General features: G+C 27.0%; 1 protein-coding gene and 1 long non-coding RNA gene across 6 annotated transcripts in view; one reads left to right on the top strand and one right to left on the bottom strand.

Annotated features, from left to right (window-relative positions):
- The window catches only part of LOC100869566 (uncharacterized), a 304,803-nt gene that overhangs the window by 244,120 nt on the left and 45,194 nt on the right, over positions 1 to 15,489 (top strand). The gene's annotated exons all lie outside the window — the stretch shown is intronic.
- Positions 3,598 to 4,575, bottom strand: LOC147658732 (uncharacterized). Its single transcript, XR_015292476.1, has 2 exons — positions 4,194 to 4,575; positions 3,598 to 3,796 (listed from the first exon to the last, which is right to left on the bottom strand). It is a non-coding gene; the product is annotated as an uncharacterized LOC147658732 (long non-coding RNA).

The following is a 15,489-nucleotide window of genomic DNA, read 5'->3' on the forward strand; positions in this document are numbered from 1 at the left end:
AAACAAAAATTTTGTGTAATCTTTGATGTAAATAGTTGAAATTTTTTACGATATTTCAATTTTGTGAAAGCTTCCAAAAAATCAACGAATATCATTAATAAATCTATTAAAAAAAATTTAACAAAATTTTTTAAAATATCAATACAAAATATCAATATTTTATCGTTATAAAGCGAAAAATGTATCTCTAACACGATTGAGATACTCATTTTCTTGATTCTGTAAAAATTTGAATAAAATTGAAACTCCGTAGAAAATTTGTAAACATAATATATATAATACTACGTTTTTACATTTGTTGTAAATAGCAATTTTTCTATCAACTCTTACATTGCGAATTTTTTATTTTTAAATTACGCATTACATTTTTATAAAAACGATCAATACGAACGAAGAATTCGCCCCAACAAGTTATTCTCATCACCAAGTATCAAGAAATACGATACTAACAATAATAACAAAGAATTAATTCTCCCGATCGTTCAACCACATCATCGAAAAGTTCAATTCCAATTCGAGCGTTCATCAGCATATGCGGCAAAAGGAAGAATGCAGCGGTTGATTTCTCGTGGCTGGCCGATTAAATTATCGGCAGCCTGTTACATTAGCAGGTCGAACCGGTCCGCGGTTGCAGGATACAATCGTCGTTCACCGGTGTTTATCTATTAATTATTAATTTATTCGAGGCAATGGGAGGGTGATACGTCGGGTTAAAATAAAGCGCAGTTAAAGCGGCCGACAGCGGTGTCCCGGCAATTATAAGAGGCCACAGAAATTATTCGACGCCCCTGGCCTCGCGAGTTAACGATCTGTCGCTGGTGTTCAATTTGTCTGGGGTTATTTAATACGCATTATTTCATACGCGCCACGCTGCCACGCATTAATTCCGCGCTGTTGGTAGAACGCGACTGGCACCGCCGGCTGCTTGGCGTGCTGAATTGCGGAATAAACATTGCGGTGGAAATTGCCACGACAACTTCGAATCGAGAACGAAAAATTTCTAATGGTAATTTTAAACACTCTGCAATTGGGAATGTAAAACTTTTTTAAATGTATGGACTGCGTGACAACGTCAACGTTGTAACGCTACATTTTAGCAAAAATTACTTCGTAATTGAATAGAAAAAAATTCGAAGATAATTTTCTAGAAAGTTAATTATTGGTCAATTGAAGTGATAAAATATTTTGTAGATAACGTTGAAATATTATCACTTAGATATGTATAATTTTAGATAGCTTATGATAGTAACATAATTGGTCTAATGTATTATTATTTTATTATATAGAGTGTTCCATTTAAATTGATCAATTCGGAAAGTATTATATAATATTAAAAAATATTTTCAAACATTAAATGGTTTGAAAAAGTATATCATTTAACGTAAAAGATTTGTTTCAAATCATAGCTCGAATCATAAAGAATATTTAGAAATCAATTTTATTTTTCAACTAGAATCATTACTAATTACTAAATTACTAATATCAAAGAAATCATTAGTTTAGGTTTTTTACTTTAATTTCATAAAATTCAATATATGAAAGATATGGAATAGAATGTTATTTTTTAATTATACTTTCCTTGTCTTTCATATGAAAGTTTTACAAAATTTAAGTTAAAATGTTTTTATGTTTTTGATATAAGTAAATTACAATTAATAATTTTTTATGGAAAATGACTGGAATTGTATCGATTTACAAACAATATGATCTTATTTAAGAAATCAAACGTTTTATGCTTGATTTAGAAAAAATCTTTTATGTTAAATAATATATTCTTTCATTTTATAAAATATTCTTCAAATATTTTCTAAAATCAATACCTTTTCAAATACTTTTCTAAATATTCGAATGAATTAAATTGATTTAAATGGAACACCTTGTATATTGCTTACTTATATTAAATATAGATAATATTGATGAAATGGATATTTCATATCATCTATAATTAATAGCCATATAGATATCATATATGTATGGATAATGATACTGATTTTTCATCTAATGTTATAACGTAATTATCAAATTGTTCAAGTGAAAAATAAAATAGAAATTAATCGGTGACCGGATATCGAAATATTGGAATACTTGAACGAAAATGAGATGCTTAATTTCTGATAATGATATCAAACAAAAACGATCGTGCTATTGCATAGGCTATTTGCATCGCCATCGATGCTTGTTCTCGCTCGCAATACTCTATTTTAGTGCGTGTTAGACCAAGAGAACATTTAATCGATAAATGCTTATAGATTATCGTGCTCCAGTAAAATACCCTCCTCTCTCATTACGATAAGGGAAATCGACGATATGTAATCTGTTTGCGAAATTTAATTGAAACTCCCGTATGAACATAGGAATTTTATTTAAGGGCATTACCTCTTGTTAGTGATCTTTTGTTGGATAAAATGATTGATATCTTCGAAATTTAATGTTCGATAACTTAAGAAAAAGTTGTAACTGGATATTTTAAAATATCCTTGAATTTTAAAAAATTAATAATAATAATTTAAAATTTCTAAAAAGTTATTATTCAATTTAGTACACCCAATCTATATATTTTAGTAAAAATTTATTAAATTTTTATTAAATTTAATAAATAATATAAAATTTTTAAATATGAATATAACTAGAATATGAATTAGAAAAATATAAATTAGAAATCCTATTTAATTTTGAAAAATAAGAAAATTGTTTCCTCAATCTTCTGCAAATATATAATTAGAAATTTTGTTTAATGTAATTTTAATCAAGAACTGATAGATAAATTTGAATAGTAAAGGATTATCTCAATCAAAATTATATGTGATAAAATTAATAATAGATTTATTCTGGACGCAAAATCTGGAACACCTTGTTTCACTTAATAAAATTTCAATGAAGAAAATTTAACTATTATGAATTTATTCAATCATCATGCAACTCGAAATATATCATATATCTTTTCTAAATATCATATATTTATTAACGTATATTTATATTTTTAAGCTTTTTTTATAGCTTTTAATTACATGGTAATTAGGAATTTTGTTATTAATTTTGATTCAAATATCGATATAAAGAAAAGCTCTTTTTTATAATATAATTGGTGTATTAAAATTTCGAGATTTATAGGATAAGAGATGTATGAGATAAAATAATTCTCTAAACTATAGAATATTAATTTATTAATTAGAATGTTTGATAAAAATTTTTGTCATAAACATATAAAAATTATTGTCATTTTTCTTTTTACAAAATTGAAAATTAATATCGAATGAATTACAATGAATATTATACAATGAATTACGTTAAATCGATTTTAAAATCTTTGCAAGTAAGAATATAATGTACTTATATATTATATCGAAATCTAATATTACTTGAACTATAAAAGCTAGCTAAATAAATTATTAAATTTATGATACTGATAAGCCGGATATCAGAAATTAAATTTGTTTTCCTAGTTAGTTTGAATTTGCAAATGATTGACTTAATATTGTATATATGTGCATATTGTCTTAATAATAAAAGAAAAAAATAAAAGATTTAAATTCATACTTTCTTCAATAATCCAAATACCATATAAAAATTTATTTCACTCATAAATTAAATTATTCATTTTATATTCAATAATATTTATTATGCAAAGAACTACAAAGTATCATATATTCTTTTTAAAAACATGATACGACAATTTCTACCGTTCCATATACGTTTCGCATTCAAACCGGTTGCGAGTACGAAATATACTTTATTGTTTGATATTTGCATATAACTGTTGAAATCATTATTTCTCAATTCCAATTAATATACTGTGCTAGGGAAAACAAAAAGAAAGTTAAACAATTTTACACTGCGCGCTAATTTTATTCGATATCATGGAGAAAATTATTGAAAATTTGAAACAAAAATGTTTCCCCGTTAGAAAAGATTTCATTTTAATAAATCACATCAAACAAAAATTTTTCTTAAAGAATATGATCAATATTATTTCTTAATAAATCTTAGAAATCATAATAAAAGATGTATAAGAATCTGGAAATCTAAATCCAATTTGGATTCTAATGAAAATTTATACTTGCCCTAAAAAGACTAATAACATTTTAAAAAATATAAAAAAAAATTTACAGGGAGCACTTTTCTAGCTACATGAACAATAATTAATCTCTGATTAAAAGAAATGATTTCGATTATAGGTTAGAACAGTAACATACCTGAATCGTAGGTTACGTGATGCGAATAAATTCACAGAACATTTTCATAATTTTATCGAACTATTGTTTTCCCAACCAACATAAAACACAAATATTTATGATATATTCATTCATATTGAAATACCGACACTCAAAATCGATATCGAGCGAACATGGTTGACATACGCGCGAAAACGGAAATGAAAATAATTACGCGTATTTCTAAAGTTCGATTGCGTCATTTGTATTTGTACGTTACAGGAAACAAAGTTTACTCGTTCACTACAGTCAACACGGGTATACTGATTCACCACTAATTACTATTCGTAATCAGATGTCTGACCGACGTAGCAAATTAGCTAGTTACCAGTTGCGCCAATAGTCAATACCGCGCATCGATCACGAACTATGGAACAGCTACAATTGGTCCGTTGATATCCGCAAACAATTTACGTTGATTTCGGCTAGCATACCGCCCTCTATACAATTGCATTATATTTTATCGTATTGCTAGGGAATTTGGATTCTATTATTTAATATGTTATTTGATATTTAATTTCTCATTTAATTTTTCTCTTAGAAAAAATAAATAGAAAAAAATTTATCGCGCTATAAAAATATGATATATTATTATAGAATACACATTCATTGTCAATCAGGTATACCGATATTTTATCATATTTATTAAACTCTCTAATTTATCAAGCTAAAGAACTTTTTCTCACCCAAAAAGAAATTTATCCCAAAGTTGCTCTATTACGAGCCAAAGTTTATTCCAACTTTTCCCTCTTTTCAACAAGCAGAACATCCATCCTGAAGCTATTGGCGGATCAATTTAGCAAACTTTTCTTAAACTTCTAATAACGAATCCGTGTTTACGAAGCTGACTACATAGTGGCGCGGAGAGCACGCGAGGCACGCCTTGACGATGATGAGAGGAATAACTCATTAGCTTTGTAACGTGCCGTCCACGTGGGGCGTACCAGTTTGAATTATACGGCGAATTACATTAATACCGGATGACAGAGATTCCCGGTGCGCGAGAGATCACTTGCAACGCGCATACATCTGCTAGGGTCAGAGCTACTCCGGACAAAGTTTTCGCATAATTTTCGAATAAAGTCGAATATTTCCCTGGCTCAAAGTGCGATGGTAATACTTCTGTGGAGAGGTTGCACCTGTGGTGTGTAAGTTGTAAATCTTTGAAGTGACTTTCGCGCAGTAAGTAAAAAATTTCTAACCAGTAAGAATGTGGAGGGAGAAAGAGAGAAGGATGGAAAGAGCTCTCCTCTTTTATCTTTCGTGCAGATATTCTTCTACTTATTTCTTCTGTAGCTTCGACCAAGAGGAAAAAGATAAAAGGACTAACTTTAATATTAAGGCAATAAACCGGCGCAGCCTTGAATTCTTCCAGGCGATATATCTTCGACTATGACATCGTGTTCCTTCTGGTAAACGGTTCTTCTAGAATCCGCAAGTACTTTTCTTATAAGCAGTATTGCGGTTCTACTCGAGAGATGCACGTTAAAGTACTGTCCTTTGTAAAAGATCGTGTAATCTATTATTAAACTGTTACTATTTAGAAAATTTTTCATATGTATATTAAATTGAATAATATTCTTTTATTTAACAAAGGATCATTAAGGTAAGTTTTTGAATAATAAAATATTATAATTTATATTTGTCCTTGAACATGAAAAATTAGTGAACATTTATTGTATTTATATAGCATGTATAAATATATTTTTAATAATATATATTAAAGAAAACAGAATATTTTTAAAGAAACAGATGAAAGTATTCTCATATGATTGAAAATTTGATTATCTATCTATACTATATTAATATTTATATATCGAAAAAATGGATACAATGGGTAAAAATCTTTTATATTTATTATTTATTGTTCATTATATTTAATAATTTTATTAATTTTATGATTAATAAAATATATAAACATATATAATAAAATAATAAAATATATTATTAAAATTAAATTCCAATTGAAATACATTCTTAAAAATATTATTAATACATTTTAATATTATCAAAAAAATAATTTGAAGAATTATATATATATATTTTTATCAAATATTTATTTCTTATATATTTCTATTATAATTTTTCAGAATAATCTATTTCTTGATTTTAACAATATATATATATAAATTTTAATTTATACTATTAATACTATTGTATACTTTGAAGATTGTAATCAATCTTTGTCATTCATTAATTTTCGAACGAATCTTATATAATGAAGTAAAATAACTATCGCGAAGCACATCTCTTTTGTGCCAACATGAGCAAAGTGCTAGAAAGTAAAAAGACAGAAGCGCCGGGCGAAAAGTAGCATGATTAATTAATGTCTCGAAGATCATGATGAGTCATTCACTTGACTTGGTCAATGAAAGGCTTGTGCAATTGCAAATTAAGAGATTGTTCGTGGAATTTCTACAGACGTTCTTATTTTTTTCATCTAACGTCGAACAAATTAGAAGACTTTAATCAAACCAGATAAAAAAACAAAAAAAGAGAGAAAAATAAAAAAAATAAATAATAATAATTCTATAATTTTTTCATTTAAAATTCTTCCGTTTATTTATACTCATTCTTATATCTTCTTTTAATAGAAATTCACATAATTATTTTTCCGAATTATAGTGATTACGATGTCAACATTTATGAGTTTGCATAGAGGATTAGCTCGAGAAATGTAGGTTAAATATCGAGAGAAATTCTTTTTCTAGAAACATGAATCACGTCAGATGAATCGTAGTCCTCATATTTTACGATGCTTATTCTACGTAAAAATGATGCGTGTTTCATGTTTTATGTCGTTGTGAGTGAGTCATAATGTAATAATACCGCTAAATCTTGAAATTACTCTCTAAAAAAAGAAATAATATAGGCATATTTCATAGAATGAGAAAATTACTAGAAGATCTTTAATCAATTATTTCATTTCTAATCTTCTGAAAAGAAAATTTTAAGAGAAATTATATTTAATAAATTCTTAGCGAATTTCTAACTTATGATAATTATAAATGAAATCTAATAAAACTTTTTTTATAATTTCATTGAAAAGAATGTTACTCGAAATTTAATTCAACAAATTTAATACATCGAAAAACAAAGTTAAAATTATTAATTAAAATATTTGATTAATAACTTCTTTGATTTTTTATATTTGACAATTTAAATTTTTCATATTAATTACAAATTGTTTGTTTATGAATTTTTATGTTAAACTTCAAACTTGAATTCGATATTGAAGCATAATTATATAGTATACATAATTTATTTTTTTTATATATAAAATAATTCATAAAATATTATTTAGCATTATTTGTGATATTTTATATGCACCAGTCTAATAATTGTTTGCATATATCCTTTAAAAATTACGAATTTAAAAGTTTATTTAATAAATATCCAAAGAAAAAAGAAAGAGCAGAAAAAATATTGAAATACGTAGAATATAACTTATAAAAGACAAAAGAATAAATAAAGAAAAAAAAAATAAAACTGATAGAAAAAAAAAACGGATAACATTTATATCCAACAGTATAAATTATTATTTGGATATTTTGCCAAGAATTCCAAGATTTCCAATCATACATATTTCCAACATAAAATATCAATTTCTTTTGATCTCGATTTGTGAATACAATTCGACCCATTTCCTCCATTATTTCAACATCCCATAATTATCTTTCTTTTTTTTTCGCGAGACAGTTACGAATAGTAGAAAGGATCGAATAGAAAGCGAAATAAAAGGGAGAAGAAGAGACACGCAGGTCGGAGAAGTAACGTTTGGTCAAATGGGGTTCGACTCTTGCCAAGCTCCAGGCCGCATTGCAGATGCACGTGCAATTCCTGAACGGATTTTCAATTTCATTTGTTTCGTTTTCGATGAATTTTTGTGGTCTGAGATTTTTCGAAGAAAATTAAAATCAAATTTGACTATCAAATTTATTTTCATGGAAAATTCGAAAATTAAAAATATGTCTAACTAAAGTTTTCAAATTATGCCATCCACTCGAAGATATTAAATTTATATTATTGCAATTCTTTTCTTATTAAATTTTTAGATCTTTCTTGCAATATCATGTAATCTTAGTAACTAATATTAGAATTGAGTAGTTGAATTAATTTGATATCGACTGATGCATATGATAATTAAATTAATTATAATTATGATTTATTTTTTTTATTTATGCAATTTATAATTTTTTCCGTACGTATGTTCCGTCGTCAGAAATTGCTGTAAGAAAAAAAAATAAAATTATTACTAAAAAGATGCAAAATATACATAATACAAGATACATAATAAAATAAAACAAAATAAAGCAATCACATTGCAAATTGACTCTAATATTAATCGTCAGTCATCAAAAAATTAATAAATAATGTAATTGATTATAGAAATATTTAATTTTTAATCGTTAATTGCAATAATCGATTAAAAATTAAATATTTCAGTAATCTGATTTACTTTTATTAGAAAAGTTTTTTATTGAAGATATTTTAAAAATTACACTGTTTATAATCCTAATGCTATGATAATTTTAGCGAAATCTATATTAAACTCGTGAAGAGTAAATGTCTTAAATAAACGCTTTTGTTCTTGCAATAGTAATTAATATTACATACCTATTATACTTATCTGTGCTATTACTTTTCACTACTGGAAAATAAATTATCGATATATATATTAAAGTAATAAAAGTTACTTGAAATATTAAAAAAGCTTTATTATCTTATATTCTTATAATATGTGATAACTAAAAATAAATTTTAAAATTAAAAAAAAAATGAATTAGTCATATTATAATATATATACGTATAAAGTATCTCAAAAATGTGATGAAACATCGATTAACTGAAAATTTCTTATTCATTGATGAATTATTAACAAAAAATACACTGGCTAATCACAGAACGCGGATACTTGCCAAACCTCGACGAGTAGCATTGGCCAATAGCCAAGCTCGAACAAACAAGTTCCAGTAACATGTGTCAAAGATTATATTGAATATGATAAAAAAATTATACACTAATAATAATAAACTAATTAATCGCTATATAACGAATGAATTTATTTACCATTCGAAACAAATAATGCAAAATTGTGATAAAAATACATAATAATGGATCAAAATAAACAACTTTTCTACCGAAATGCAAAATCAAAAAAATACAATATATGGAAAATAATTAATAAATAATTAGAAAATAATCGAAATCCTTGATGATATAATGATACCATTAAACATATTTTAAAATTAAAAGTCAATCGAGACACATATTTTCAAACAAGTGCAATTTCGATCACAAATATCCAAGAAAAAAAAAAAATAAAACTGTTCACGCTCTTGAACTTCATCGCGAAACTCTATCGAAACCTGAGCGAAGCAAAAGGTCCGGAAGAGGCGGAAGACGTCTCCCTCGACACGGTTCATCGACCACAAAGATCAAGGCACGGTTGTCGCCTCCTCGAGAATCCCGCCGCGGCGAGAGGCCTCCATCTCCCTCTTCCTCGCTTCCCGCGGCCGGGCGCTACTTGTGAAATTAATTAACAACGCGTCCGTGGGTAGCAGCGCGTCGTGACACGAAGTCACCGTCGCTGGAAGCCGATAGGTCATGCACGTGTCGCCGGGTTGAATTGTTAATCTACAGTGACACGCGCAACCGGGCCGTATCGGAAATAGTGTGGTTGCTTCGAGAGCACTCGTGTCTCGGTTTGCGAGTAGAAAGAACGGCCGAAAGAGGACCGAGTGAGTGGGGAGATACGAGGAGGCGTAGCAGAGGTACATTGTACCTATGTACCGATGGTCGATCACTCGAGCCTTCCCTTTTCTGCTCTCCCATCTTTTCATCCCCCCTCTCCCCTCTTTTTCTTTTTTACCTGAAATTGTCGAGTAGGGCGGAGTGAATAGAAATCTGGAACATGATACGGAGGATGAGGAATTCACTGTTTTTTAACTGGTGTTCTTCATTGTCTGTTTTGGGTTAGAATTATTGGGCTGTTTGAGAGAGAGATTTGTGCATTATAGTACGACAAGAAAGTAACGAGAGACTAGTAAAAAGTAAAAAGTATGAAATATCGATTCGTAGGATTGTAAATTTTTTTTCAAAGAATTCAATAGAATGTTTGTATTCAATTGTTTAAAAAAACTTCAAAATTGTATTGCTTCAATTGTATTTAATTGTTTTATCACATTTTGTTGAATATCAAACTCAGATTGGAAATATGGCTTTGTTTATCTTCTAATTTTAATTTTAATTGTGGGATTAGAAAAGTCTGCTGATGTTAAATAAAAAAAAAAACAATTATAAAATAAGAATTTAGCTAAAGAACGTTATCATTATTAATGTGTATATAAAGATATAATATTATATAAAACAACGATAAAAAGAGAATATTCATACTATTCTTTTGATTTAACATCAAGAGACTTTTTTAAACATATAATTGAAATTGAAAAAATAAACAATTTCAATCATTTGATATTCAACAAAGTAATTAAACAAAATAATTAAATATAAATTAATTAAATAATTTATGATCTTTAAAACTTTTTAAATAATTATATAATTGATATATTAATTATTGTATTATATATATATATATATATATATATATATAATATATATATATATATTAATTATTTTATATCGTATATGAATATTTCAATGAATTCAACAAATAATTCTAACTTCTCGTAAAAGTCTCTAATAAATAAAAATATTTACAGATGCAAAATATCGACAAACGGTATCGACTCGCTGGCAATCTTCTTTATCGTTACAGAGATAGATCTTGTTGGATTACTCTTATCTCGCTTGTACAGCGTGCGTTCTATCAAAGATTTTAAATGCCTTTCTTTTCTTCAATCCAGATAGCTCTGCCAAATAGCTTATTGAGAGTTGGCGTATCGATTAAATCCCCCTTGGATTTCTGTGAATAAAATTAACTGCGGTTATTTCTACCGACCTTCAACCTGGATAATTCGATATTCTATTTCTCGTCTTGATTGTTTTCTCCCGTATAAAGCGAAACGTTCAAACAAACGTCTAATGAAATAACGTTAAGAAAGACGTACGTACGGCTCGGTACGACGAAGCGGTTTTTCCAATTAACTTTGCTCCACGATGAATGTACAAAATAGGAAAAAACGCGTTCGAGCAAAACATGCAATTAGAGAAATAATTGGCAATTAATCAGCTTGGCCGTGGAAAAATCCAAGGGTCCCGCCCGTTCTAAATTCCTCGCGATTTCGTTCAATCGTTATCGCGCAACTTCGATAATTGCCAGTGATGTCTCATTAAATCACGTTACGCTCGACGACCATTTAATTAATTGACGTAACCATGTTTTGAGACCCTCTCGTTCATGCATTCTCGAAATCGCGAGAAGAACGGAAAAGAAAATCGAAAGTAAAAAAACATATCGTTTCAGCACCCTTTCCAGTTTCCTTTCTTTTCAACCGATCGAGAGATGCCATAGAATTATGATTATCGATAAATATCGATATTATTGATTACGTTACAATTCGATAACAGATAAAAGTAATTAAAGTTTATGTATTTTTTTTTTTTATATTAAATTTACTATCGAAGATATAGTTGATGATTATTTTTGAATAAACGATGTTTGATTGATTTTTCACATACCCAAAACGTCATTGAGATATTAATAATGCGAATAGAAATGGCATAAATTGCATATATAGTTTTTAACAAATAACGTTAATTTTTACGTTTCTTAATAATAACTTTGAACAAAAAAAAAGTAAAAATTCTATGATATTATCGGTATATCGAAAGTTATCAATAAGATATCGATAAAATAACACAGTAATCAATAACGGAGAGATTGGTTAAATAAAATATAAAAAAAAATCGAATTTCGGCTTTAACACGAATCAAATAAACGCTCTGAATAAAGTATCTCTTGGGATGGCTGCTCCTTTCGGCGTGGAATCGAGTTGTTAGAGCTGACAGAGTTTCCAATAATAAATGATAAAGCGACGCCCTCGCGAATCCGATTCGAACGTGATAAATCTATCTAGCCGTTTCCCTGTCTTGCCAGTGAATTATTGGTTTCACGAAGTGAAATTCTGTTGATATTGTATTTAGTTCTTGGATTCGTTATTGATTGACTTTGATGCGATGTTTCTTCCGTTGTGTCGGAAAAAAGTTTGAAAAAGCTCATCGCGCAAGTTAAAAGTTGGAAAAGGTCTTGGATAACAATTCATAGCTTTAGTTCTGTTGTTCTATTTGGATGAATTTGATAAAAATCTAAAAACAAATTTTTACTTATTCAGAATATTTGTGAAAGAACATCTTTATTTTGATTTTGTATTTTTCAAAAAATTTGTTCTCTTTTCAATCGAAAAACTTATTTAATTTTTGTGATTTTTGAAAGATTTAAAAAAATTTTTTAATATATTTTCATATTTTCATATTTTTCTTAAATTTTAAAATCTTTTCGTAATATATTATTGAATTAGATTATACTATAAATATGTTATAAATATTTAAATATTTTTAACCTTTCTAATATATATGCCATGTTCAAAAAAAGAGTCTATTATGATGCAGCAATCAATATTAACATAAATATGTACATAAATGTATAAACTTGTATTATATATATCTATTATTATCTATTAATATTATTTCACTAATCTACTATCTACTAATAAATAGTTAGATATTGTATAAATAATATAATATTGTATAAATATCATTTGCATTGTTATAAAAAAAAAATTCTTTGCAATTTTTTCGTATCAATCATTAATTCATAAAAGTTCCATTTTACATGTTTAATTTTTTATTATAAACTATGTCGTGATGATCGTGATGATTTGTTCTTTTTTTTTTTTTTTGCAGCTTATATAATAAATGATTCTTTGCAACGGCAATTTTTAAAATTAAAAATCGTACGATTTTTAATTTTAGTTGTGCATTTTATGTTATCGTATCTCACGGAACAATATAAAAATAGTGAGTGAATTTAAAGATCATGTATGTAAAATGGTTCGAAGTTTTCCCGCGTAATACAATTTGCATGCCTTTCAAGACTAGAAAGAACAAACGTTTCAGCTCCGTTTTGCGATAAGGAGTGGAAAAGTTCTTCTTCGGTGTATCCACTTCGACAAGTTGAAGGACGGTACATCGGACACAGCTCTGCACTCTGCTCGAAAATTGAAAAAGTTGAATGAACGAAACTTAAAAACTTACATCGTGATGCCGTCGTTTTTCTTCCGATTTCTACGAATTTCATTATTTCAATCCTTCCAATCGTTTTCCATTCTGTTCATTTCATCGAATGAATGTTACTTTCGAAAAATTATTTTTGACCTCGCAATTAATATTAACCTTGTTATGAACAATGAATATATATAGGATAGGTAGAAAATATATAGGAAAGTAAATTTGAAACATTGGAAAATTTTTACACGAAAATGTTACCTATTTATCTGATATTATTGTGAGAAAGAAATTTCGATGTATAACGAGTAACATATATACACATATAAATATTTAAATAATCTGATTATTAGACTATAAAGAATCAAAATCTACTCGTTCGCAAAATGTGATTATTCAAAAACGAATAAAATAAAGATTTTATTGATTTTATAAAAATATACGAGTTCCATATTAAATTCCAATGAAAAATTAAGACTAAAATTAGGAAAAAACAAAAATTTTATATTTTATGTTTTAATTAATATTAATATTCCTTTCATTTTTCGATAAATTTGTCAGGAAAAAATAATTAATTCTTTACGAATTCTAAAAAAAGAAAATTAAAAATATCTCAAAACTATTCGAACACTTTTATGTCGTAACTAAACGTTCATTGAATTAGTAACGTAATTACATACTTATTATTACTTTTATGCCCAATCTCATATTACGAACGAAATTTTATCACCGGAAATAATTGCGAGAAAAATAAATCTTTTTCTGCGATATTAATATTAATATAACAGGTTAATTCGTAATGAGTCATACGATAGAAGAGATTAATGAGAAACCGATGTAAACATGTATACATGTTAACCTCGCGAATAAAACAGTTGCGTTCGAGATTATTCGAGATATATGAGAAAAGTAATTATTAAATTTTACAGTATATCGAAAAAATATAAAAACAATTGTGAGAAAGAAAATCGAGCTGGTTGCTGTGAGAAGAGGCCGCCCTATTTACGAAATGTTTTTACGAACTGATTGATAAGTAGATTTCATATAGTTATATGTTTTATAGTTTTATATGTGTATGTTCTAATCGCGAAATATATTGCATTTTGATGATGTTCAATTATCGTTATAAAAGATAAGTTGAAAAAAAATAATGCAATCTATGAGAATATTATATTTCGAGAGATCGTTAAACGATTTTTATTAAAAATGATTTCCATAATTAAAAAGTAATTAACTTATATGTCTTGTATTTCTTCGAATTCTTGATTTGTTTCATGATTTTCTCATTGCGTTATATTATTAATTTCACGTGATTCGTGAAAAACATGTATTGATTATTCTTTGATTGTCCTTTTTTTTTCAAATAGTAGAAAAAACTATGACTCCAAATGTTGTTTCTATTTTAGATCACTCTATATACAAATAATATAAATTAAAATCCATAATACAAATAAGATCTAGAATATAGTATGCCTTAAAATAAAAAATTGTGAAAATTCGTAAAATACGAATTTAGCTAATTATAAATTTTATATTTATTACATATATTAGAAATTTCATTGAATAATTGATAGAATATTATCAAATTGTAACATATTCAACAATACAATATTAATATATATAATTTATACAATATGATATAAAAATAAAATTGTAGTAAATAAGTATAGTTAATCATTCTTTATAATATGCAAAATCATCTTTGTTAAATACAAAAAGTTTTCATGAAAATTATTAAACAATATCAGTCATGAAGAAATTGGGATGTCACATATTACTTACAAACATGTATGTCAAACGTATTAATTAGATACATAAAGTATTCAATGAATTTTTGAAATTTTCTCGAGAATCTTCAACAAAAAAAAAATCTTATTCTAAATTTCTTAATTATTTTAATTAAATGATTTTTAAATATATTTTGCACAAAAATGAAACATACAATGTTATTTTTTTAAAAAAGTGAAAAAGATAAATAAGAAAGAATTTTCTAATTGAAAATGAATTACAGATTCTGATCAAATCGATGATTGGGTGTCAATGAATTGGAATAGAAACTTCTAGTTTCAACACGATAGAATTAATAAGCTTT

This window comes from Apis florea, unplaced genomic scaffold (assembly GCF_048593485.1).
Source record: "Apis florea isolate Af1SG1 unplaced genomic scaffold, ASM4859348v1 contig_1789_pilon, whole genome shotgun sequence".
Lineage (NCBI taxonomy): Eukaryota > Metazoa > Arthropoda > Insecta > Hymenoptera > Apidae > Apis > Apis florea.